Raw genomic sequence first — 27,004 nt, forward strand, 5'->3', positions numbered from 1 at the left:
GGGGTGTTGTCCACACACACACTGTGATGCTGGGCACTGGTGGGAAGTGGTGGGGAGTGGTGGGGGTGTTGTCCACACACACACTCTGATGCTGGGCACTGGTGGGCACTGGTGGGGAGTGGTGGGGGTGTTGTCCACACACACACTCTGATGCTGGGCACTGGTGGGCACTGGTGGGCAGTGGTGGGGAGTGGTGGGGGTGTTGTCCACACACACACTCTGATGCTGGGCACTGCTGGGCACTGGTGGGCAGTGGTGGGGAGTGGTGGGGGTGTTGCCCACACGCACACTCTGATGATGGGCACTGCTAGGCACTGGTGGGCACTGGTGGGGAGTGGTGAGGGTGTTGTCCACACACACACTCTGATTCTGGGCACTGGTGGGCAGTGGTGGGGAGTGGTGGGGGTGTTGTCCACACACACACTCTGATGCTGGGCACTGCTGGGCACTAGTGGGGAGTGGTGGGGGTGTTGTCCACACACACACACACACTCTGATGCTGGGCACTGCTGGGTACTGGTGGGCAGTGGTGGGGAGTGGTGGGGGTGTTGTCCACACACACACTCTGATGCTAGGCACTGCAGGGCACTGGTGGGCACTGGTGGGCACTGGTGGGGGTGTTGTCCACACACACACTGTGATGCTGGGCACTGGTGGAAAGTGGTGGGGAGTGGTGGGGGTGTTGTCCACACACACACTCTGATGCTGGGCACTGGTGGGCACTGGTGGGGAGTGGTGGGGGTGTTGTCCACACACACACTCTGATGCTGGGCACTGGTGGGCACTGGTGGGCAGTGGTGGGGAGTGGTGGGGGTGTTGTCCACACACACACTCTGATGCTGGGCACTGCTGGGCACTGGTGGGCAGTGGTGGGGAGTGGTGGGGGTGTTGTCCACACGCACACTCTGATGCTGGGCACTGCTAGGCACTGGTGGGCACTGGTGGGGAGTGGCGAGGGTGTTGTCCACACACACACTCTGATGCTGGGCACTGGTGGGCAGTGGTGGGGAGTGGTGGGGGTGTTGTCCACACACACACTCTGATGCTGGGCACTGGTGGGCACTGGTGGGGAGTGGTGGGGGTGTTGTCCACACACACACACACTCTGATGCTGGGCACTGCTGGGTACTGGTGGGCAGTGGTGGGGAGTGGTGGGGGTGTTGTCCACACACACACTCTGATGCTGGGCACTGCTGGGCACTGGTGGGCACTGGTGGGCAGTGGTGGGGGTGTTGTCCACACAAACACTCTGATGCTGGGCACTGGTGGGCACTGGTGGGCAGTGGTGGGGGTGTTGTCCACACACACACTCTGATGCTGGGCACTGCTGGGCACTGGTGGGCACTGGTGGGGGTGTTGTCCACACACAAACTCTGATGCTGGGCACTGCTGGGCACTGCTGGGCACTGGTGGGGAGTGGTGGGGGTGTTGTCCACACACACACTCTGATGCTGGGCACTGGTGGGCAATGGTGGGGAGTGGTGGGGGTGTTGTCCACACACACACTCTGATGCTGGGCACTGCTGGGCACTGGTGGGCACTGGTGGGGGTGTTGTCCGCACACACACTCTGATGCTGGGCACTGCTGGGCACTGGTGGGGAGTGGTGGGGGTGATGTCCACACACACACTCTGATGCTGGGCACTGGTGGGCACTGGTGGGCAGTGGTGGGGATGTTGTCCACACACACACTCTGATGCTGGGCACTGCTGGGCACTGGTGGGCACTGGTGGGGGTGTTGTCCACACACACACTCTGATGCTGGGCACTGCTGGGCACTGGTGGGGAGTCGTGGGGGTGTTGTCCACACACACACTCCGATGCTGGGCACTGGTGGGCAGTGGTGGGGGTGCTGTCCACACACACACTCTGATGCTGGGCACTGGTGGGCACTGGTGGGCAGTGGTGGGGGTGTTGTCCACACACAGACTCTGATGCTGGGCACTGCTGGGCACTGGTGGGCACTGGTGGGGAGTGGTGGGGGTGTTGTCCACATACACACTCTGATGCTGGGCACTGGTAGGCACTGGTGGGCAGTGGTGGGGAGTGGTGGGGGTGTTGTCCGAACACACACTCTGATGCTGGGCACTGCTGGGCACTGGTGGGCAGTGGTGGGGAGTGGTGGGGGTGTTGTCCACACACACAGTCTGATGCTGGGCACTGGTGGGCACTGGTGGGGAGTGGTGGGGGTGTTGTCCACACACACACTCTGATGCTGGGCACTGGTGGGCAGTGGTGGGGAGTGGTGGGGGTGTTGTCCACACACACACTCTGATGCTGGGCACTGCTGGGCACTAGTGGGGAGTGGTGGGGGTGCTGTCCACACACACACACACTCTGATGCAGGGCAGTGCTGGGCACTGGTGGGCAGTGGTGGGGAGTGGTGGGGGTGTTGTCCACACACACACTCTGATGCTGGGCACTGGTGGGCACTGGTGGGCAGTGGTGGGGAGTGGTGGGGGTGTTGTCCACACACACACTCTGATGCTGGGCACTGCTGGCCACTGGTGGGCACTGGTGGGGGTGTTGTCCACACACACACTCTGATGCTGGGCACTGCTGGGCACTGCTGGGCACTGGTGGCGAGTGGTAGGGGTGTTGTCCACACACACACTCTGATGCTGGGCACTGGTGGGCACTGGTGGGGAGTGGTGGGGAGTGGTGGGGGTGTTGTCCACACACACACTCTGATGCTGGGCACTGCTGGGCACTGGTGGGCAGTGGTGGGGGTGTTGTCCACACACACTCTCTGATGCTGGGCACTGCTGGGCACTGGTGGGGAGTGGTGGGGGTGTTGTCCACACATACACTCTGATGCTGGGCACTGCTGGGCACTGGTGGGCAGTGGTGGGGAGTGGTGGGGGTGTTGTCCACACACACACTCTGATGCTGGGCACTGGTGGGGGTCTCAGCCACACAAACACTCTGATGCTCCGCACTGGTGGGCACTGGTGGGCAGTGGTGGGGGTCTCAGCCACGCACACACTCTGATGCTGGGCACTGCTGGGCACTGCTGGGCACTGGTGGGCAGTGGTGGGGGTGTTGTCCATACACACACTCTGATGCTGGGCACTGCTGGGCACTGGTGGGCACTGGTGGGGAGTGGTGGGGGTGTTATCTACACACACACTCTGATGCTGGGCACTGCTGGGCACTGGTGGGCATTGGTGGGCAGTGGTGGGGGTGTTGTCCACACACACACTCTGATGCTGGGCACTGCTGGGCACTGGTGGGCACTGGTGGGCAGTGGTGGGGGTGTTGTCCACACACACACTCTGATGCTGGGCACTGCTGGGCACTGGTGGGGAGTGGTGGGGGTGTTGTCCACACACACACTCTGATGCTGGGCACTGGTGGGCACTGGTGGGCAGTGGTGGGGAGTGGTGGGGGTGTTGTCCACACACACACTCTGATGCTGGGTACTACTGGGCAGTGGTGGGGAGTGGTGGGTGTGTTGTCCACACACACACTCTGATGCTGGGCACTGCTGGGCACTGGTGGGCACTGGTGGGGAGTGATGGGGGTGTTGTCCACACACACACTCTGATGCTGGGTACTGCTGGGCACTGGTGGGCACTGGTGGGCAGTGGTGGGGGTGTTGTGCACACACACACTCTGATGCTGGGCACTGGTGGGCACTGGTGGGCAGTGGTGGGGAGTGGTGGGGGTATTGTCCACACACACACTCTGATGCTGGGCACTGCTGGGCACTGGTGGGCAGTGGTGGGGAGTGGTGGGGGTGTTGTCCACACACACACTCTGATGCTGGGCACTGGTGGGCAGTGGTGGGGGTCTCAGCCACACACACACTCTGATGCTCCGCACTGGTGGGCACTGGTGGGCAGTGGTGGGGGTCTCAGCCACGCACACACTCTGATGCTGGGCACTGCTGGGCACTGCTGGGCACTGGTGGGCAGTGGTGGGGGTGTTGTCCACACACACACTGTGATGCTGGGCACTGCTGGGCACTGGTGGGCACTGGTGGGGGTGTTATCTGCACACACACTCTGATGCTGGGCACTGCTGGGCACTGCTGGGCATTGGTGGGCAGTGGTGGGGGTGTTGTCCACACACACACTCTGATGCTGGGCACTGCTGGGCACTGGTGGGCACTGGTGGGCAGTGGTGGGGGTGTTGTCCACACACACACTCTCAAGCTGGGCACTGCTGGGCACTGGTGGGGAGTGGTGGGGGTGTTGCCAACACACACACTCTGATGCTGGGCACTGGTGGGCAGTGGTGGGGAGTGGTGGGGGTTTTCCACACACACACTCTGATGCTGGGTACTACTGGGCAGTGGTGGGGAATGGTGGGGGTGTTGTCCACACACACACTCTGATGCTGGGCACTGCTGGGCACTGGTGGGGAGTGGTGGGGAGTGGTGGGGGTGTTGTCCACACACACACTCTGATGCTGGGCACTGCTGGGCACTGGTGGGCACTGGTGGGCAGTGGTGGGGGTGTTGTGCACACGCACACTCTGATGCTGGGCACTGGTGGGCAGTGGTGGGGAGTGGTGGGGGTATTGTCCACACACACACTCTGATGCTGGGCACTGCTGGGCACTGGTGGGCACTGGTGGGGAGTGGTGGGGGTGTTGTCCACACACATACTCTGATGCTGGGCACTGGTGGGCGGTGGTGGGGAGTGGTTGGGATATTGTCCACACACACACTCTGATGCTGGGCACTGCTGGGCACTGGTGGGCAGTCCACACACACAGTCTGATGCTGGGCACTGCTGGGCACTGGTGGGGAGTGGTGGGGGTGTTGTCCACACACACACACTCTGATGCTGGGCACTGCTGGGCAGTGGTGGGGAGTGGTGGGGGTGTTGTCCACACACACACACTCTGATGCTGGGCACTGGTGGGCAGTGGTGGGGGTGTTGTCCACACACACACTCTGATGCTGGGCACTGCTGGGCACTGGTGGGGAGTGGTGGGGGTATTGTCCACACACACACTCTGATGCTGGGCACTGGTGGGCACTGGTGGGCAGTGGTGGGGAGTGGTGGGGGTATTGTCCACACACACACTCTGATGCTGGGCACTGCTGGGCACTGGTGGGCACTGGTGGGGAGTGGTGGGGGTGTTGTCCACACACATACTCTGATGCTGGGCACTGGTGGGCGGTGGTGGGGAGTGGTTGGGATATTGTCCACACACACACTCTGATGCTGGGCACTGCTGGGCACTGGTGGGCAGTCCACACACACAGTCTGATGCTGGGCACTGCTGGGCACTGGTGGGCACTGGTGGGGAGTGGTGGGGGTGTTGTCCACACACACACACTCTGATGCTGGGCACTGCTGGGCAGTGGTGGGGAGTGGTGGGGGTGTTGTCCACACACACACACTCTGATGCTGGGCACTGGTGGGCAGTGGTGGGGGTGTTGTCCACACACACACTCTGATGCTGGGCACTGCTGGGCACTGGTGGGGAGTGGTGGGGGTGTTGTCCACACACACACTCTAATGCTGGGCACTGGTGGGCACTGGTGGGGGTGTTGTCCACACACACACTCTGATGCTGGGCACTGCTGGGCACTGGTGGGCAGTGGTGGGGAGTGGTGGGGGTGTTGTCCACACACACACTCTGATGCTGGGTACTGCAGGGCACTGGTGGGCACTGGTGGGGGTGTTGTCCACACACACACTGTGATGCTGGGCACTGGTGGGAAGTGGTGGGGAGTGGTGGGGGTGTTGTCCACACATACACTCTGATGCTGGGCACTGGTGGGCACTGGTGGGGAGTGGTGGGGGTGTTGTCCACACACACACTGTGATGCTGGGCACTGGTGGGCACTGGTGGGGAGTGGTGGGGGTGTTGTCCACACACACACTCTGATGCTGGGCACTGGTGGGGGTGTTGTCCACACACACACTCTGATGCTAGGCACTGCTGGGCAGTGGTGGGGGTGTTTTCCACACACACACTCTGATGCTGGGCGCTGCTGGGCACTGGTGGGCAGTGGTGGGGGTGTTCTCCACACACACACTCTGATGCTGGGCACTGGTGGGCACTGGTGGGCAGTGGTGGGGAGTGGTGGGGGTGTTGTCCACACACACACTCTGATGCTGGGCACTGCTGGGCACTGGTGGGGAGTGGTGGGGGTGTTGTCCACACACACACTCTGATGCTGGGCACTGGTGGGCAGTGGTGGGGAGTGGTGGGGGTGTTGTCCACACACACACTCTGATGCTGGGCACTGCTGGGCACTAGTGGGGAGTGGTGGGGGTGTTGTCCACACACACACACACTCTGATGCTGGGCACTGCTGGGCACTGGTGGGCACTGGTGGGCAGTGGTGGGGGTGTTGTCCACACACACACACACTCTGATGCTGGGCACTGGTGGGCACTGGTGGGCAGTGGTGGGGAGTGGTGGGGGTGTTGTCCACACACACACTCTGATGCTGGGCACTGCTGGGCACTGGTGGGGGTGTTGTCCACACACACACTCTGATGCTGGGCACTGCTGGGCACTGGTGGGCACTGGTGGGGAGTGGTGGGGGTGTTGTCCACACACACACTCTGATGCTGGGCACTGGTGGGCACTGGTGGGGAGTGGTGGGGGTGTTGTCCACACACACACTCTGATGCTGGGCACTGCTGGGCACTGGTGGGCAGTGGTGGGGTTGTTGTCCACACACACACTCTGATGCTGGGCACTGCTGGGCACTGGTGGGCACTGGTGGGGAGTGGTGGGGGTGTTGTCCACACATACACTCTGATGCTGGGCACTGCTGGGCACTGGTGGGCAGTGGTGGGGAGTGGTGGGGGTGTTGTCCACACACACACTCTGATGCTGGGCACTGGTGGGAAGTGGTGGGGGTCTCAGCCACACACACACTCTGATGCTCCGCACTGGTGGGCAGTGGTGGGGGTCTCAGCCACACACACACTCTGATGCTGGGCACTGCTGGGCACTGCTGGGCACTGGTGGGCAGTGGTGGGGATGTTGTCCACACACACACTCTGATGCTTGGCACTGCTGGGCACTGGTGGGCACTGGTTGCGAGTGGTGGGGGTGTTATCTACACACACACTCTGATGCTGGGCACTGCTTGGCACTGGTGGGCATTGGTGGGCAGTGGTGGGGGTGTTGTCCACACACACACTCTGATGCTGGGCACTGCTGGGCACTGGTGGGCACTGGTGGGCAGTGGTGGGGGTGTTGTCCACACACACACTCTGATGCTGGGCACTGCTAGGCACTGGTGGGGAGTGGTGGGGGTGTTGTCCACACACACACTCTGATGCTGGGCACTGGTGGGCACTGGTGGGCAGTGGTGGGGAGTGGTGGGGGTGTTGTCCACACACACACTCTGATGCTGGGTACTACTGGGCAGTGGTGGGGAGTGGTGGGGGTGTTGTCCACACACACACTCTGATGCTGGGCACTGCTGGGCACTGGTGGGCACTGGTGGGGAGTGGTGGGGGTGTTGTCCACACACACACTCTGATGCTGGGCACTGCTGGGCACTGGTGGGCAGTGGTGGGGGTGTTGTGCACACACACACTCTGATGCTGGGCACTGGTGGGCACTGGTGGGCAGTGGTGGGGAGTGGTGGGGGTATTGTCCACACACACACTCTGATGCTGGGCACTGCTGGGCGCTGTTGGGCACTGGTGGGGAGTGGTGGGGGTGTTGTCCACACACACACTCTGATGCTGGGCACTGCCGGGCACTGGTGGGCACTGGTGGGCAGTGATGGGGTATTGTGCACACACACACTCTGATGCTGGGCACTGGTGGGCACTGGTGGGGAGTGGTTGGGGTATTGTCCACACACACACTCTGATGCTGGGCACTGCTGGGCACTGGTGGGCAGTGGTGGGGAGTGGTGGGGGTGTTGTCCACACACACACTCTGATGCTGGGTACTGCAGGGCACTGGTGGGGGTGTTGTCCACACACACACTGTGATGCTGGGCACTGGTGGGAAGTGGTGGGGAGTGGTGGGGGTGTTGTCCACACATACACTCTGATGCTGGGCACTGGTGGGCACTGGTGGGGAGTGGTGGGGGTGTTGTCCACACACACACTGTGATGCTGGGCACTGGTGGGCACTGGTGGGGAGTGGTGGGGGTGTTGTCCACACACACACTCTGATGCTGGGCACTGGTGGGGGTGTTGTCCACACACACACTCTGATGCTAGGCACTGCTGGGCAGTGGTGGGGGTGTTTTCCACACACACACTCTGATGCTGGGCGCTGCTGGGCACTGGTGGGCAGTGGTGGGGGTGTTCTCCACACACACACTCTGATGCTGGGCACTGGTGGGCACTGGTGGGCAGTGGTGGGGAGTGGTGGGGGTGTTGTCCACACACACACTCTGATGCTGGGCACTGCTGGGCACTGGTGGGGAGTGGTGGGGGTGTTGTCCACACACACACTCTGATGCTGGGCACTGGTGGGCAGTGGTGGGGAGTGGTGGGGGTGTTGTCCACACACACACTCTGATGCTGGGCACTGCTGGGCACTAGTGGGGAGTGGTGGGGGTGTTGTCCACACACACACACACTCTGATGCTGGGCACTGCTGGGCACTGGTGGGCACTGGTGGGCAGTGGTGGGGGTGTTGTCCACACACACACTCTGATGCTGGGCACTGGTGGGCACTGGTGGGCAGTGGTGGGGAGTGGTGGGGGTGTTGTCCACACACACACTCTGATGCTGGGCACTGCTGGGCACTGGTGGGGGTGTTGTCCACACACACACTCTGATGCTGGGCACTGCTGGGCACTGGTGGGCACTGGTGGGGAGTGGTGGGGGTGTTGTCCACACACACACTCTGATGCTGGGCACTGGTGGGCACTGGTGGGGAGTGGTGGGGGTGTTGTCCACACACACACTCTGATGCTGGGCACTGCTGGGCACTGGTGGGCAGTGGTGGGGTTGTTGTCCACACACACACTCTGATGCTGGGCACTGCTGGGCACTGGTGGGCACTGGTGGGGAGTGGTGGGGGTGTTGTCCACACATACACTCTGATGCTGGGCACTGCTGGGCACTGGTGGGCAGTGGTGGGGAGTGGTGGGGGTGTTGTCCACACACACACTCTGATGCTGGGCACTGGTGGGAAGTGGTGGGGGTCTCAGCCACACACACACTCTGATGCTCCGCACTGGTGGGCACTGGTGGGCAGTGGTGGGGGTCTCAGCCACACACACACTCTGATGCTGGGCACTGCTGGGCACTGCTGGGCACTGGTGGGCAGTGGTGGGGATGTTGTCCACACACACACTCTGATGCTTGGCACTGCTGGGCACTGGTGGGCACTGGTTGCGAGTGGTGGGGGTGTTATCTACACACACACTCTGATGCTGGGCACTGCTTGGCACTGGTGGGCATTGGTGGGCAGTGGTGGGGGTGTTGTCCACACACACACTCTGATGCTGGGCACTGCTGGGCACTGGTGGGCACTGGTGGGCAGTGGTGGGGGTGTTGTCCACACACACACTCTGATGCTGGGCACTGCTAGGCACTGGTGGGGAGTGGTGGGGGTGTTGTCCACACACACACTCTGATGCTGGGCACTGGTGGGCACTGGTGGGCAGTGGTGGGGAGTGGTGGGGGTGTTGTCCACACACACACTCTGATGCTGGGTACTACTGGGCAGTGGTGGGGAGTGGTGGGGGTGTTGTCCACACACACACTCTGATGCTGGGCACTGCTGGGCACTGGTGGGCACTGGTGGGGAGTGGTGGGGGTGTTGTCCACACACACACTCTGATGCTGGGCACTGCTGGGCACTGGTGGGCAGTGGTGGGGGTGTTGTGCACACACACACTCTGATGCTGGGCACTGGTGGGCACTGGTGGGCAGTGGTGGGGAGTGGTGGGGGTATTGTCCACACACACACTCTGATGCTGGGCACTGCTGGGCACTGTTGGGCACTGGTGGGGAGTGGTGGGGGTGTTGTCCACACACACACTCTGATGCTGGGCACTGCCGGGCACTGGTGGGCACTGGTGGGCAGTGATGGGGGTATTGTGCACACACACACTCTGATGCTGGGCACTGGTGGGGAGTGGTTGGGGTATTGTCCACACACACACTCTGATGCTGGGCACTGCTGGGCACTGGTGGGCAGTGGTGGGCGTGTTGTCCACACACACAGTCTGATGCTGGGCACTGCTGGGCACTGGTGGGCACTGGTGGGGAGTGGTGGGGGTGTTGTCCACACACACACTCTGATGCTGGGCACTGCTGGGCAGTGGTGGGGAGTGGTGGGGGTGTTGTCCACACACACACTCTGATGCTGGGCACTGGTGGGCAGTGGTTGTGGTGTTGTCCACACACACACTCTGATGCTGGGCACTGCTGGGCACTGGTGGGGAGTGGTGGGGGTGTTGTCCACACACATACTCTGATGCTGGGCACTGGTGGGGGTGTTGTCCACACACACACTCTGATGCTGGGCACTGCTGGGCACTGGTGGGCAGTGGTGGGGAGTGGTGGGGGTGTTGTCCACACACACACTCTGATGCTGGGCACTGCAGGGCACTGGTGGGCACTGGTGGGCACTGGTGGGGGTGTTGTCCACACACACACTGTGATGCTGGGCACTGGTGGGAAGTGGTGGGGAGTGGTGGGGGTGTTGTCCACACACACACTCTGATGCTGGGCACTGGTGGGCACTGGTGGGGAGTGGTGGGGGTGTTGTCCACACACACACTCTGATGCTGGGCACTGGTGGGCACTGGTGGGGAGTGGTGGGGGTGTTGTCCACACACAAACTCTGATGCTAGGCACTGCTGGGCACTGCTGGGCAGTGGTGGGGAGTGGTGGGGGTGTTTTCCACACACACACTCTGATGCTGGGCGCTGCTGGGCACTGGTGGGCAGTGGTGGGGGTGTTGTCCACACACACTCTGATGCTGGGCACTGGTGGGCACTGGTGGGCAGTTTTGGGGAGTGGTGGGGGTGTTGTCCACACACACACTCTGATGCTGGGCACTGGTGGGCACTGATGGGGGTCTCAGCCACACACACACTCTGATGCTCCGCACTGGTGGGCACTGGTGGGCAGTGGTGGGGGTCTCAGCCACACACACACTCTGATGCTGGGCACTGCTGGGCACTGGTGGGCAGTGGTGGGGGTGTTGTCCACACACACACTCTGATGCTGGGCACTGCTGGGCACTGGTGGGCACAGGTGGGGAGTGGTGGGGGTGTTGTCCACACACACACTCTGATGCTGGGCACTGCTGGGCACTGGTGGGCATTGGTGGGGAGTGGTGGGGGTGTTGTCCACACACACACCCTGATGCTGGGCACTGCTGGGCACTGGTGGGCACTGGTGGGCAGTGGTGGGGGTGTTGTCCACACACACACTCTGATGCTGGGCACTGCTGGGCACTGGTGGGCACTGGTGGGGAGTGGTGGGGGTGTTGTCCACACACACACTCTGATGCTGGGCACTGGTGGGCACTGGTGGAGAGTGGTGCGGAGTGGTGGGGGTGTTGTCCACACACACACACTCTGATGCTGGGTACTACTGGGCAGTGGTGGGGGGTGGTGGGGGTGTTGTCCACACACACACTCTGATGCTGGGCACTGCTGGGCACTGGTGGGCACTGGTGGGGAGTGGTGGGGGTGTTGCCCACATACACTCTGATGCTGGGCACTGCTGGGCACTGGTGGGCACTGGTGGGCAGTGGTGGGGAGTGGTGGGGGTATTGTCCACACACACACTCTTATGCTGGGCACTGCTGGGCACTGGTCGGCAGTGGTGGGGGTGTTGTCCACACACACAGTCTGATGCTGGGCACTGCTGGGCACTGGTGGGCACTGGTGGGGAGTGGTGGGGGTGTTGTCCACACACACACTCTGATGCTGGGCACTGCTGGGCAGTGGTGGGGAGTGGTGGGGGTATTGTCCACACACACACTCTTATGCTGGGCACTGCTGGGCACTGGTGGGCAGTGGTGGGGGTGTTGTCCACACACACAGTCTGATGCTGGGCACTGCTGGGCACTGCTGGGCACTGGTGGGGGTGTTGTCCACACACATACTCGGATGCTGGGCACTGCTGGGCAGTGGTGGGGAGTGGTGGGGGTGTTGTCCACACACACACTCTGATGCTGGGCACTGGTGGGCAGTGGTGGGGGTGTTGTCCACACACACACTCTGATGCTGGGCACTGCTGGGCACTGGTGGGCACTGCTGGGGAGTAGTGGGGGTGTTGTCCACACACACACTCTGATGCTGGGCACTGGTGGGCAGTGGTGGGGGTGTTGTCCACACACACACTCTGATGCTGGGCACTGCTGGGCACTGGTGGGCACTGGTGGGGAGTAGTGGGGGTGTTGTCCACACACACACTCTGATGCTGGGCACTGCTGGGCACTGCTGGGCACTGGTGGGCAGTGGTGGGGGTGTTGTCCACACACACACTCTGATGCTGGGCACTAGTGGGCGGTGGTGGGGAGTGGTGGGGGTGTTGTCCACACACACACTCTGATGCTGGGCACTGGTGGGCACTGGTGGGGAGTGGTGGGGGTGTTGTCCACACACACACTCTGATGCTGGGCACTGGTGGGCACTGGTGGGGAGTGGTGGGGGTGTTGTCCACACACACACTCTGATGCTGGGCACTGGTGGGCACTGGTGGGGGTGTTGTCCACACACACACTCTGATGCTAGGCACTGCTGGGCACTGGTGGGCAGTGGTGGGGAGTGGTGGGGGTGTTTTCCACACACACACTCTGATGCTGGGCACTGCTGGGCACTGGTGGGCAGTGGTGGGGGTGTTGTCCACACACACACACTCTGATGCTGGGTACTGGTGGGCACTGGTGGGCAGTTTTGGGGAGTGGTGGTGGTGTTGTCCACACATACACTCTGATGCTGGGCACTGCTGGGCACTGGTGGGCACAGGTGGGGGTGTTGTCCACACACACACTCTGATGCCGGGCACTGCTGGGCACTGGTGGGCACTGGTGGGTAGTGGTGGGGTTGTTGTCCACACACACACTCTGATGCTGGGCACTGGTGGGCACTGGTGGGGGTGTTGTCCACACACACACTCTTATGCTGGGCACTGCTGGGCACTGCTGGGCAGTGGTGGGGAGTGGTGGGGGTGTTGTCCACACACACCCTCTGATGCTGGGCACTGCTGGGCACTGGTGGGCACTGGTGGGCAGTGGTGGGGGTGTTGTCCACACACACACTCTGATGCTGGGCACTGGTGGGCAGTGGTGGGGAGTGGTGGGGGTGTTGTCCACACACACACTCTGATGCTGGGCACTGCTGGGAACTGGGGGGCACTGGTGTGTACTGTTGGGGGTGTTGTATACACACACACTCTGATACTTACACTTACAATGACATAGCAGACGTATGTCCCACACGTCTATTACACTGGTGAAGTGCAGTGACGTACTTCGATGACGTAGGTGCGGCACTTCTCCGTATTACACTGGTGTTGTGCGGTGAAGTACCATACCCCGAGCTGGATGACGTACATGCGGCACGTATTACACTGGTGAAGTGCGGTGACATACTTCGATGACGTAGTTGCGGCACGTCTCCGTATTGCAATGGTGTTGTGCGGTGACGTTCCGTATCCCGAGGTCGATGACGTACCGTACCCGGAGCTGGATGACGTACATGCGGCACGTATTACACTGGTGAAGTGCGGTGACGTACTTCGATGACGTAGGTGCGGCACGTCTCTGTATTACACTGGTGTTGTGCGGTGACGTACCGTACCCTGAGGTCGATGACGTAGGTGCGGTACGTCTCCGTATTACACTGGTGTTGTGCGGTCACGTACCGTACCCTGAGCTGGATGACGTACATGCGGCATGTATTGCACTGGTGAAGTGCGGTGACGTACTTCGATGACGTAGGTGCGGCACGTCTCCGTATTGCAGTGGTGTTGTGCGGTGACGTACCGTACCCCGAGGTCGATGACGTAGGTGCGGTACGTCTCCGCATTACACTGGTGTTGTGCGGAGACGTACCGTACCCCGAGCTGGATGACGTACATGCGGCACGTATTACACTGGTGAAGTGCGGTGACGTACTTCGATGACGTAGGTGCGGTATGTCTCCGTATTACACTGGTGAAGTGCGGGAGTGTGTGGACCAACGTACCCAGACATTACAGTCGTGCAATGGAGATGTGCACGTGTGGCAACACATACAGGTATGTTGGACTTCGTTGTACTCACCTTCTGCGCCGTTGTCGGTTTCTAAGTACGAGGTGGTGGCCGTACAGGATAGGGATGAGACGGAAGATGGCGTTCATGTCCTGCTTGTCGCGTACCGGGGTGCGGTTCATGCCGGAGTGTGGTTTTACGGTAGTTTTGAGTTCTCGTAGAAAAAGAGCCGTACGGAGTGTGTTCTACACAAATCTTACTTCCTGGTTCGGGAGACGCGCTCCTTTTACGTTCGGACGTAGCGTCGAGCATCAGCCGACTGCAATTCGTATAGACTTTCGATTCGTACGGCGATTTTTACGAGCCGTACGGAGTGACGCTTAAGATTGTGATTGTACTTGCTGAATCGTACGGGGGCGCCTACGGGTACGAGTCGTACGGGGAAAAACGCTCCGAACCGCTAATCGGAGCGCTTTTTACCGGATCGGAATCGACCCCTTAGTGTGCTTCATAAATCTAAACTCACTGCCTCTAAGTTAAGCCTGACTTCTTTAGTGCTAAGCTACCAGAGGGCAAAGACCAGTTTAATTTAGGGAATTGTTTGTATCACCCTGACAGGGATTGTGTTTGTTACTTGAGAAGGGTTTACACTCACCCCAACCAAAAGCCCAATTTTGTACAGAAATAATATTTAACTTTATGTTAAAACAACTGCATAAAATCAATCAAAACATTTTGCCCACTCCCTTTTCACATCCATTGACCCATATTTATTTATTTTATTTATGAGAGCAAAGCTGACCCAAGGGTATCAGAGCAATGTACAGAATAAGAAAAACATACAACATACAGATTAATAGACTTTTTACAGTTAAACAGTTGTTAAGCATGTCCATTACAACTGATGCAGATAGGTTACTTAAGAAGTAGGTTACAGTACGATCAAGTTGGTTACAATATATAAAAGGAAGTGACAGTGTGTACTGAAATATATAAGTAAGGATAGGATGTTTCTATAATGGGTTATAGATGCAGGCCTCACAATACAAACAGGAATGTAGTACTGTAGGTCGGGATTTACGGGCAAGCTATATATTGTTGCATGCATCCCAACAGTTTACAGTTATACGCTTACAAGTAGTATGGCTCAGTAGGCGTAGCCAAGGCTGACCAACACAAAAAAATGAGAGCTCATTACATTAAGTATTTTTTAAGTCTGGACGGTGAACTCTGCTCCGCTCGCTGAGTTTGCTGAGTTTCCCGCACTCTGCCTTACGCGGAGTTCCAAAAAACTCTGCTCTGTGTAGCGGAGCAGAGTTTTTTCACTCACTTGCATTTGTCAACATCACGTTGGTGAGCGCGAGCAAGGAAAATCTACCTCCCGACGAGATTTGCCAACACAGGAAGTCAGATTTCTCATTGAGAGTGATCGTGTATGCTCATGACAGCTCACGTTGAGATTTCTTGAGAAGTGGTGTAACTTGTCCCAAATTTCCCAAAAGTAGATTAAAAAAGATGGACTCGAATGCGTCCACGAGTGATTGCCAGTGGTTGATATGAATTTAACCATTCCATCTATAGCGTTGTTGTGGTTATAGTTGATGCCCTAAGTGTGATGAGTTTTCCCAGACGTGGGTCCCTTGCCCACTGTGCTACTGGAATCAAGCTGTACATGGCTGATAAGCCTTATCAGGGTGACACCGGTCCTAGGTTACTTGGGTTCTGGTTTTAGGAGGACCTGTACTGGAATTTTGGGCTGCTCTATTTCAATTGAAGAAGGGTCAAGATTGATTTGCATATGGCTGGATCCAAACTGAGATGACATGGTGGGTGAAAAATGATGGACTGTAATGCAGCCAGGTGATTGCCAGTGGCAGGAATGAGTTCAAGTATTCCACCCATCAACCTTTTGTTGCTGCAGTCGTCCCAATTTCAGGCAATCTGGGACTACACCTTTTGAGGAGGAGGAACTGATTATTATGGTCCAGAAGCAAGCAATGAAACTCTTGGCTTAGACATGCAGGTATGAAGTCTGTGATGTGCGTGGTGGGGTTTCTATTGTTCATTATTCAAATAGATTCATCTTACATTAAAGCTCTGAATTTGGACAATTTGACATTGTTTTTGGCTCAGGTGGTATCTGAAAGGTGCTGTGTGCGTTGATGTTACCATCTGGGGTGGCTATAGGATGAAGGGATGGATTTGATTGTTTATCGGGATTTATATTAGACAGTGATAGTTCTTTGTTCTTGTCATTAAAGAAGTTGGCAGTTTCCATGCTAGGAGATAATTATTGCCTATTGATCTTGAAGAGCTTATTTGGAAGATTCATTGCTGCATTTAGTGGGGATTTGTTAGAGGTGGCTTTTGCTTTAAAGATAGGTTTTTTGTAATGGTCACTTACCAATCCTTGTTGTGATAAGTGCATATCTGAGGGATCTTGCCTCTATCTCCTTTCTGCTCTTCTGAGAAATCTCCCTTCTATTTTTAGGTCCTTGTTGTACCAGGAGCAGGAGGATTATTTGTTTTGCCCTATGATTTGAAGAGTTGCTGCTTTTTGTAATATGTCTGACATGGTTGTACTGAAGTCGAGGTAAGTCTTTGTCATTGTGAATAGATGTGGTTGGTTTGAGATGGTTAAAGATTTGTCCAGAGATTTACAGCTCATTGATTTGTTTTGAATTTCGGCTTGTATGGTTGTAATATGGCTTTAAGTTTTTCTGAATTGATGCAAAAGATGATCGTGCAGTGATCTGATCAATCTATTGGCAATATAGAGTGTATGGTGATCGGCTCTTCCTTGCATATCAGAAGGTCTGGGATTGCACCTTTTATGTGTGTCAGGCCACTGAAGAATTGCGTCAGTTAGTTGGTCCTCAGATATTCTTTAAGATAGAAAGGCAAGGAATTACTGTTATAATTCAAGTGAATATTAAAGTCTCCTAGAAAGATGTTGTTAATGGTAGTAGTGATTATTAGGTGATGAGTTCAATTATATGTTCAACAAAATAGTTTTTGCCTGGGAGATTGTATATTAGGTGCAATTGTGTAGTCTTCCCATTTAACAAGGAGATGTAGAAAATAGAAACCTTCTCAGGGGTCCCACTGATACTTGTTCCTTTTAAACCAACAAAGAATAAATTGGCACATAAGCTGAAATATAAAAGTAACATCTTTATTAACCTCAAATGAGGGAGACTACGTCACACAGAAACCTTAGCAAATGAATGAGGCAGTCTGAGGAGTACAGAAAACAGAGGCCTTATATATGCTTAGGGTTACATAGTCAGCATAAGACCAAGGGGCAGTCCTGACTCATGTAAGCATGCACAATGACTAATATGGACATGCAAGATCTGCTTGGTCAACAAAGTGGGAGGAGAGTTACTTCTCCATACAGCAGCAAAAATAGCCTGACAGTTCTACAAGATGAGCAGGTGCATTCTACTAGCTAGGCTCTTCTGAGCATGTGCTAAGGTGGAAGATGCTAAATATAGTTTGTTTCTAGGCAAATTACAAGAGAAGTCAACACTGAGAGAGGACAGAGTACATGGCGAGCACGTTGCAGCAAAATGTCTTTCAGCTCATGCTAACAAATCCGTCCAATCTTTAACAGAGAGTTCCACCCCTAGGCATTCAAAGGAGGAGAGCGCTTTGAACCTCAAACATTTAAGTTACATTGAGTTATGGTGTATGACTGCAGCACCACCTCCCAGTTTAAGCTCCCTATCTCTTCTTATTAATGAGTAGCTCGGTTGGACCAAAAGGACAATCATTGGGTAGGATAGATTGTCCAGTCAGGTGTTGGTGAGAAATATATTGCTCATTTCCATTTATAGTATAGTTTGTAGTATAGAGTCCGCAATATCTGTGGAGTGTTTAGCTGCCTGATGCAGCTAACTATACATGTAATATCAGTTTTAGAGGAGATAGAGACACGATTGTGGACGGTAGGTACCTTAATGTTGAGGTTATGTGGTCTGTACACAGATTGTCATTGTACTAGGATGTTTGGTCGCATAATCAGAGCTATATTGTGAGAGCCCTGGTGGGAGCTTTTAATGTTGTCATGTTTGGAAGCTCTAAGTAGAGACATTAGATCACCCTGTGTGAGGCAATTAATTGCCTTTTGGGGTCTGGTGCTACGATTCAATAGAGGAGTTGTATGACGAGGTGAAGTGGAGTATTGTGAAGTATGAAGATACAAATTCAGGCTATTTGCTATAGGTTTAATTTAATTTTGTAGCAATTCTATTTTGTTTGCCATTTTGAGAAGATGGGGCTGGAGTTGTGGTGTATAGTAGGAAATGTGATGATGAGCCCTGTTTAGGGTAGCTTGTTGTAAGTCATAGTTTAGTAGGAGTTGAGTGATGGTGATTGAGAAGGCTGTCAAGGGGGATCTTTCAGGTTGGATTGATCAGTCACTATGTTATATTGTATGACATTGAACATGGGTAGAGATGAAGGTAGGCTATTGCTCCGATTAGGTTCTATGTGTGGGGGAGATGTAACGACTATCTGTGTGAGGTGCATGCTTGTTGTATTGTGTATAACCCTGGGAGGTGAGAGGGTCGAACTCATTTGTAATTCCCCATTGAGAAGTGCAGATTAAATAAAGACAGAATATGGAGTTCAATAGTGGACAATTGATGCTGGGTTGGATTGGAGATTAGACTGTTGGGTGAGAAGGTCGCCATTAGGCTGGGCTAGTAATGAGTGAAGATTACAGTATGGGAAGAGCCTGCTACAAATTGAGGCATGATGTAGGTAGGTAGAGGAGAGATCAGATATATGTGAATGGGAAAATTGGTGAATGAGTGGGCAAGGAAACTCAGTCTTGTGAGGGTGAGGAAACTGTAGTAGAGGTGAGGGCAAGGTAGCTGAGATGTCATGCGGTGGGGTAGAGATAGTGTTCGCTATTGAGTTTTGTCTTTATTTGTTTCCTAGATGGTATAGTAAGGCAGGGAAGTATAGTTCAAATGTTTTGAGGTTGTGGTCAGAAGCTTGTATTAAGATGTTGCTATTTTTGTTCATGGATGCAGTGACCTCTGCTCTGAAGTTGGCTGAGGTTGAGATAGACAACTTTAGTCCTTAAGGGATTCTAGTTCAGTTGTTCATGTGGAGATGATTGGATTTTTTAAAAGGTTTTTCCATTTAGCTTTGCAGTGAGTGTAGGAATTGAGGTCTATTATCTGATCACCATTTTTTGCGCAGCAGTTGATATCTGCAAATAGGGTCTCCAAAAGTTCTTTTAGTAGTCTGTGTTTGAAGTTTTAAGAGGCAATTCTAGATAGTTTTATAGGGTAGATGATCCTGTATGAGTTTGGTCTATTGTTTTTGGAGATTATTATTAAGGTTGGACTCCATTTGGGAACCTTCAAAAGTGGGATATCTTTTTCGAATGTTTCATATTAAGGGTGCCAAATAATATTGTCCACAGAGTGAGAAGTGGCACGAGGTTGATGCTGGAGAACCAGTCTGGTGTACATAGGTATGGGTGCCCAGGTGTTTCAGTTATTGCCACATATTACCCATAAGGTTAACACATTGGCCACTATAAGTGTTTTCAGAATAAGCTGCTGAGGTTTATGCCTGTAATGCCTTGCAGAGAATGTAATTCTGGCCACTCACCATTTTGAACTGTATAAATTTCATTGATCCCCAGTGAACTGTGTACTAAGGAGATATGTTTACTGTTTCTATGCCTTGGGAGAGACAACAGTCCCTTTGTCTGGCAAATAGTCTATTTATCTTTCACAGTTCTGTTTCTGGAATGAGATGATATGACAGCCCTTCATTAATTTCTGTGAAGCTTTGAGAAATAAACTGTTGAGGCAGTCCTTCAACAATGTTTAAAGATTATGGTGGCAGTTCTGTAGTTATTTCTGTGTCCCCTGGTTCTTTATTGTGTGCCCGACAGGAGAGTGGAAAGAGGAGGGTACCTGCCTTGATACTGGAGTGTGTGCACTGGTTCGGTGTCAGCATGTCTGCATTACAGACAGAGTATGTGTAAGGGAGGAATGGAAGGGCCCCACCGCAATCCTTAAAGAGGGCATTGAGTCGTCAATGCAATGGCCTCCCACCAGACCCCAATGAATGCTGAGATGGCCTCCAGATGCTCCAAAGTAAGTGGCATCATTGTAGCACTGGCAAGACCCTTCAGATCAGACCAACACCCAAGAAAGCGCTGACAACAGCTGTGGCCAAAACCTGCTCAGTCACCTGAGCTCACCCTACAGTGAGCAGAAGCAGCCAAACCTTCTGATTTCTGCATCGGATTCAGAATAGCGATGTCAGATCTCTTCAGCTGCCATTCAGTTCTTCAAAAGATGCAGCAGCTGAGTCTTGTGGTGTTCCTGATCAGAGGTGAATGGCGGGGCAGGAGCCCTGCGCTAACTCATCAAGGCTGGCTGTAGCAGGGTCAGCAAAAGGGGTTTTCATGGCTTGTGATCTCAGACCCCTAGGAGCTTACAACCGAGCTCCTCTTCTGTTGGCCATCTTCAGTTCCCTAGGTGGTGAAAGGCCATACGATGCACAGCCTTCACCCTGTACTGAATACTTTGCAGATAACCAGCCTCTTGTGGGCAATCAAGCACACATGGGTAGGCAGCTACATGGCACATACGTTTTTCTCTCCTGTGATCAACTCCTCATGCAGAGCTCTTGCCTAAAGACAGTTAAGGTCCCTTACGAGAGTAAACACCTCCTGCATACAACCTCAACCCTGTAGCAAAGCTTTTACAGATAGCCGACCTCTTGTGGGCAATGAATGAGACACAAGTCAGCAAGCTGCCATTTCATCAATGAAATTTTGGACATGTCATGAGAGATGTTTATGCAGAGTCATTAGCAGGGAGCACACGTTATAGTTAGCTCAGTAAACTATAACGGGTGAATTTCAAATAATTTTTTTAAATTAAAATGTGGCATTTTGACTGAGGTTTTCACCTAAATATAACATCACTTTAACCTCTGATTTATTCTGGTCCAAAGACATACATCCAATTGATTCAATAGTTTTTTTTTATGGTCAGTTTGGGGTACATCATTCCTGAGTGCTGAACATGACATGTTTCTCTAATGTGCTGTGCAATTATCCTCTCGAGTTTCTCAGTTCCAATAACTGCCAGGTGGATTTGCATCTTGTTTAGCATTGGGAGCAACACAGTGAAATGGGTTTGGTATGATTCCTAAAACTCCCTCATTTTCTACATCAAGAAATTCTTTTGAATCTGTGATGCCATAGAGCCTCTCATACCATCTTTTACCTCCATTACCTCCTTAAAACATTGCTCCTCTGACAATCCTTCTAACTTCAACACTGCCTTATGTTCTGCGTCTTCCAAGTGCTCTAGTTCTATCTTGTATTGAAAATATTGAGCCTTTTATATCTCTACTCTTTTGCAACTTTTAGGTCCCATTATCATTTTCGTGTGTTGAACCAGGACTGAGCTAAGGATTTATTATTGTGAATCCAAGTACCATCTTTGGGGTATTGTGAGAGTATTGCATAGTGAAGCCTTTCCATTATCACTACATAATACTCCTCAAAGTTGATACACTTTGCAGAGAGCTGGTGTCACTGGCTCCCTGCTCCAGCGTTTCTCCTTGATTACCTCTGAGGCTCTCTCCTCCTTGGTGCAGATCCCTGTCTTTACCCCAACTAGTCCTCAGCTGGTGTAAGGGGACCATCTTCCCTGGTCCTGGGGTAAGCCGCCCTGGTCCTAGGGTCAATTAAACTCAGAGTCCTTAGTCTAGCTGGTCTTCAGGGTATTCTTCCTTCCAGTTATCCATGGCGATTGCCTCCAGTCCTAGTGTCCAGTAGAAAGTCACAACCAAGAGAGAGCTCTCTCCCCTGGCCAAGACCTTTTAAGTGGGGGGCAGGAGGTTCCAGCAGGAATGCACCTCTGGTCTATCTTGGGGTGCCAGATCACCATTCCGCCCATGGCCCAACCTTCCTACACAGGCTGTGGGGATATTTCAAAATGCCATCACCCAGGAGTCACTTGCCATATTTGCTCTGGGGGCTCAGCTCCACCCCTAGCTGACATCACTGCCAGGGCCTTTCCCAGCACATCTTCAAACAGAACCCCCTAGTTCGTTAGCTCCAGAGGTCTGGGCTCCATCCTTTGCTTAGTGGGCTTGGGCAGGCCAATCCCTGGCACAGTGTTAGAGCTGGCTGATTGATGCAAAGCATTTCGCCCCCACCACTTTCCTCCTCAGGAGCAGAGGGAAGAACTGTTTTTGCTCCCTTTGTTTGGGGATACCTTTGTTCCTGCTGCTGGTGAGAAATTATTTTAACTTAGCACAGCAGGCTGACAAAAGGCCTGGGTTGTGCCAGAGAAATATGGCATTCCTAGATGACCCATTAGCTGTTCAAATATGTTTGTGGACCTTGCAGGATTGATTTCCTCATACAGGTTATGCTGTAGATCTGGATGTCTCTGTTCTCTGTAGGCCTAAAGGGAATCAAAGCTGCAATCTAAGGCAGCCTTCCCAATTGGAGTGTAAGGGAGTGCTACTGCATACAAAACGTTAAACCACACTGACTTTCCCCATGAGTGTACACAGACAAAATAAGGTCTACTCAAGGTCTATACCCAATCCTACAGTTTCCACTCTGCACCAGCTGCCTGTGCACAGTTACTGGATTGCCCATGACAGGAGATTTCCATGTACATCCCTCACACGTTGTACACCCGCGTATGCATGTCTTCATGTGTAACCAGCCAAGTGCCTCTTATTCTTGCTGCATCACAGTGGTCTTATTATAAAAGGCGGACACTGATGGCAAGCACGTGGAATCCATTTACAATGAGTTTACATTGAGTGAGTCACATGTTATGAGGCTCTCCCATAGTAAAAGGTCGTAAACCAGGTGATAAAAAAGCTAAAAATCTGGGTGGATTAGATTGGCAGAACCCACCTTCTCACAATATTTCACCATATAAATTGGTCTATACTCAGTACACAACAAAAAAACACTGTACGGTGCAGCTGAGTTGTTGGCTCTGGCTACCTTGAGTTCTTGGAAAACCTACAAAACCTGTATTTGCTCCCAACCAGGAGGGTCCAGTGTATGTAATGGTATATTGCTTTTGTATATTAGCCATTGTGACATACAATTTCAAATCAAAATGTTGTCACAAATGGCTTGTTTTCTACTCCTTTTAAATATTTCTATATTTCAAGAGTTAATTTTTTTAAGAAAACCTTAACAGCAGGTAAACAGATCTCAGATAGTTAGAAACTTGAAACACATACATGCTTGCTAAGCTCCAGAAGCACTGTTCTAAAAAAAATATATTGAAGGCACTGAATACAATATAGCGGATGGCCAAGACACAGGAAATGGCAATAATCCAGTTTAGAAAAAGTACTTGACTGGTAGTGAGCAGATGGACGGGTGAAAATGGTTCCCAAAAATGAAATTGCACCAATGGTTGAAGAAACATTGTAACTTTGTTCCAGTATAAATGCCCCCACCTGTCATCTAGCTGGTCCAGTTTGATAACCATCTAGAACCCATTTCATATTTCATAACAAAATGTTTCAAAGGTAAATAAAGATCCTTTCCAAATAAGGGAAATGTTAACAAATTTCCAGACTAAAAGACAAGCGTATAAACTCAGATACCTGTACTCCAGATATCCTATCTAACCTAAGAAAAAAAAGAAAAGACAGAAAGAGAACCCAGGGAGGAAATAAGCACTAATGAAATTCAAATCGGTTTTTTTACCACTCAAATGTTATTCGAATTTCAGATACAGCCCTCTTACAGTTTCACTGCACTATTCTATAACTTATGCATTTTGAGAGAGGAGGACTGAACTTGAATTTGCTAACTTGTCACTTTGTTTTTTGTCACCACCACCTCACAACCCCATCACCAATCACTACTTTAGCAGAAGCATTGTGATTGTCATAATACATTTAGATCTATGCCCCTGCAGCTGTCTCCTTGCTCAAATCATTCTCAACTACCTCATTGTCCCACAAATTCCCTGTGTTTTCTAGGCCTGGGAGGTGAACTTCGCTCCGTTCGCAGCGTTTGTCGAGTTTTCTGCACTCAACACTCCGCGGAGCTTGCAGAGTGCAGAAAACTCCGCTTCGCGATGTGCAGCAGATGTGCAGCAGAGAATGGTAAGTTCGCGAGCGCGAGCTGCTGCTTGGATAGAATTCCTATCCGAGCGGCAGGAATATCAACACAAACTGCAGTTCATACTGCACTCCACCACTCGTGAACTTCGCAGAGTTTTTGTATTTTCGCGGAGTTATGCATAGCAAAAATCTGCAAATTAGGCCCATGGCTAGTGGTTTCAGGAAAACCAAGACAGATAGAATACAGGGTAAGTTTTTCCTTCTGGAAAATCTCAAACGGGAATACAGTGTTGTGGTATGTAGTGTAAACCTGCATTTCCCAACCCTCTTATCCCTCCCAAAGACCTCACTCAATCCCTGGTGCTGTCCAGACTAAACTACTGGAACTCAAAACTCACAGGAACAGCAAAGTCTCACCTTGCTCCCCTCAGATCAACACTGAATGCGGTAGCCAGAATGGTCACCAGAGTCAAGAAATACACATACATCTCCCCAGCTATCATAGACCTAAAATGGCTCCCAATTGAAATGCGTGCCAATTTCAGAATAGCCTGTCTCACAGACAAAGTCCTGCACACTGGAAAACCTGCATACCTGGCTTCCAAACTCAAGAAGGCAGGCCAAACAAGGTCCCTTAGAAGCACAAACACTTTACTCCTCATTCCTCCAAAAACTCGCAAACAAAAAACCCAATCTCGATCCTTCTCAGGAATTGCGCCCAGAATATGGAACGCCATCCCAGTCCCTATCAGGACTACCCCCTCCTTCTTAAATTTCAAAAGGCAACTAATAGACTTCATCCTCTATGACTCGCCGCCACCATAAATCTAAGTAGTCTACCTCGCCCACCCCGTCTCATTCCCTGAACTCCCCTTCCACGTTCGGCCTTCGTTCAAAAGTCAATGTATATACCATTGTTATATTGTTGTGATTTCTATTCTACCAATTTTTGTGAAGCGCGCCTATACTTTCGATTTGTCATGAATCAATGCTTATATTACTGCTATTCTATGTAACCTCTCCGCTGCTAATGTTGTAAAGCGCTCCAATACCTTCGGGTCTGGCCAGCGCTATACAAAACTCTTAAATAAATAAATCTTATAAAGTTCACTTTTCCAGTGACTCACTTACAGAGTTCGCATTTCCGTCACCTCTTGATATTTGCACTTCTTTTCAACTTTACCACTGTGTCGCTTGTTTGTGGATGGTACAGGGCAGGTCTATGTGAAATATCTTGATTCTTCAAGAAATTCTACATAACCTTGGAAATCAACTCAGAGCACCTTTGGGTTACTTTCCATGGAAAACACTAGATCCAAAAATGTGATACTAGTTTGGGTGGAACTAACTCTAACAACAGAAATTGCTGGTTCCCTGGCCTACCTATCCATTAGGACCAGCATGTACTTTGGAACGGGCCCAAAATGAGAAAATATCAAGAATGTCAAAGCAGTCTCCTGCCATGGACCATTAGGAATATCCCTACTGGTGTGTAGTTCCTAGGAGTCACCCAGAACCTGCGCATGTTGGATGACCTAAATTGAGGGCTTGGTGTCCCAGGAAGTTCCGGACACCCCCACAGGATATGTCACCCGTTAGACCAGCTAGCTCTACAGTGCCACGACCAACCCCCTGTATTCTACAGTAGTGCAAGTAGTCTCTGGCAACCACTGAACATGACAACCCTAATTCCTCAAGGATCGTTGAAAATAATACAATACAACACGCTCGGACAATGGTGCTTGCTTTGTCTCAGAAATTTCACAGAATGACGATTAGGACGTTTCAATAAGTATTTATTGGTCCAGCGACAGCCTTGTGTAAAACATATATGCTGCAACAATCAGGAGACAGAAGCATACGAAAGAGATTGTTAGTACCAATATAGTGAATAGTAGATACATTTCTACCATAATGCTAAGAAGATGACCAGAAACAGTTCAGATAAAAAGATTAGCACTTGCATATTCCTAAATTAATTTCGCTAATATGTACCTAGCCTAACCTGGATATATAGGTGTGTATTGCTGTGTGTATATGTAGCCAAGAGACCCCTAGGTATGAACCGCCCCCTCACCTGATGGTTGAAATTGAATGACCCTGCCTCTGCATTGAGGATAACAACCCCCAAGGGATGTCAGATCGCTGAGTGTCAGAGAGTCGGCATGCAGAACCAATGTCTCAGCTTGAAAGGAAGGGGAGTGAGGGTCTTTTAAAATAAAATGTTCACTCCAGGGTTTTTTCTAGAATCAATATGTTTTTAAAACAACCGTGAATGTTTTGAAAATATTCATAAATGTTTTGAAAACAATCACAGATGCTTTTCTAAACATGTGTGATTATGCACAGATGGCTGTTGGCCAAGTATGAAAATAGTGGTGACCCTTATACAGAATAAATCTGCAGTGCCTGGAGACATGTTTATGTAGGTCGTGTAAAGGATTGTGATAGAATACTTAGACCCTGGTGTTGAGGAAACAGGATCAAGCTACTACCAAGTCAAAGGTCACCTGTTTAGAATCGTTATTGTCGTGTGACACCCACTCCTCATCAAAAGGTTAACAAGGTCAGGTATGTAATGATAAAGCTAACGCTATAAAAAGGCATAAATCATTTATAATAAAATTTACATAAAAAGCACTTAAAAATGCCAGAAAAATGTCCTTAATAAAAAATTAATTTTTCCCTAAAAAAGCGTTCAAAAGGTCCTTTAAACTTGTATATATTGTGATTATTGCACTGAGCACCTTGAAAGCCATGAAGCTCAGTTAGAGGCGAGAAGAAAAATAAT

This window comes from Lissotriton helveticus, chromosome 6, assembly GCF_964261635.1.
Source record: "Lissotriton helveticus chromosome 6, aLisHel1.1, whole genome shotgun sequence".
NCBI classification, from domain to species: Eukaryota; Metazoa; Chordata; class Amphibia; order Caudata; family Salamandridae; genus Lissotriton; species Lissotriton helveticus.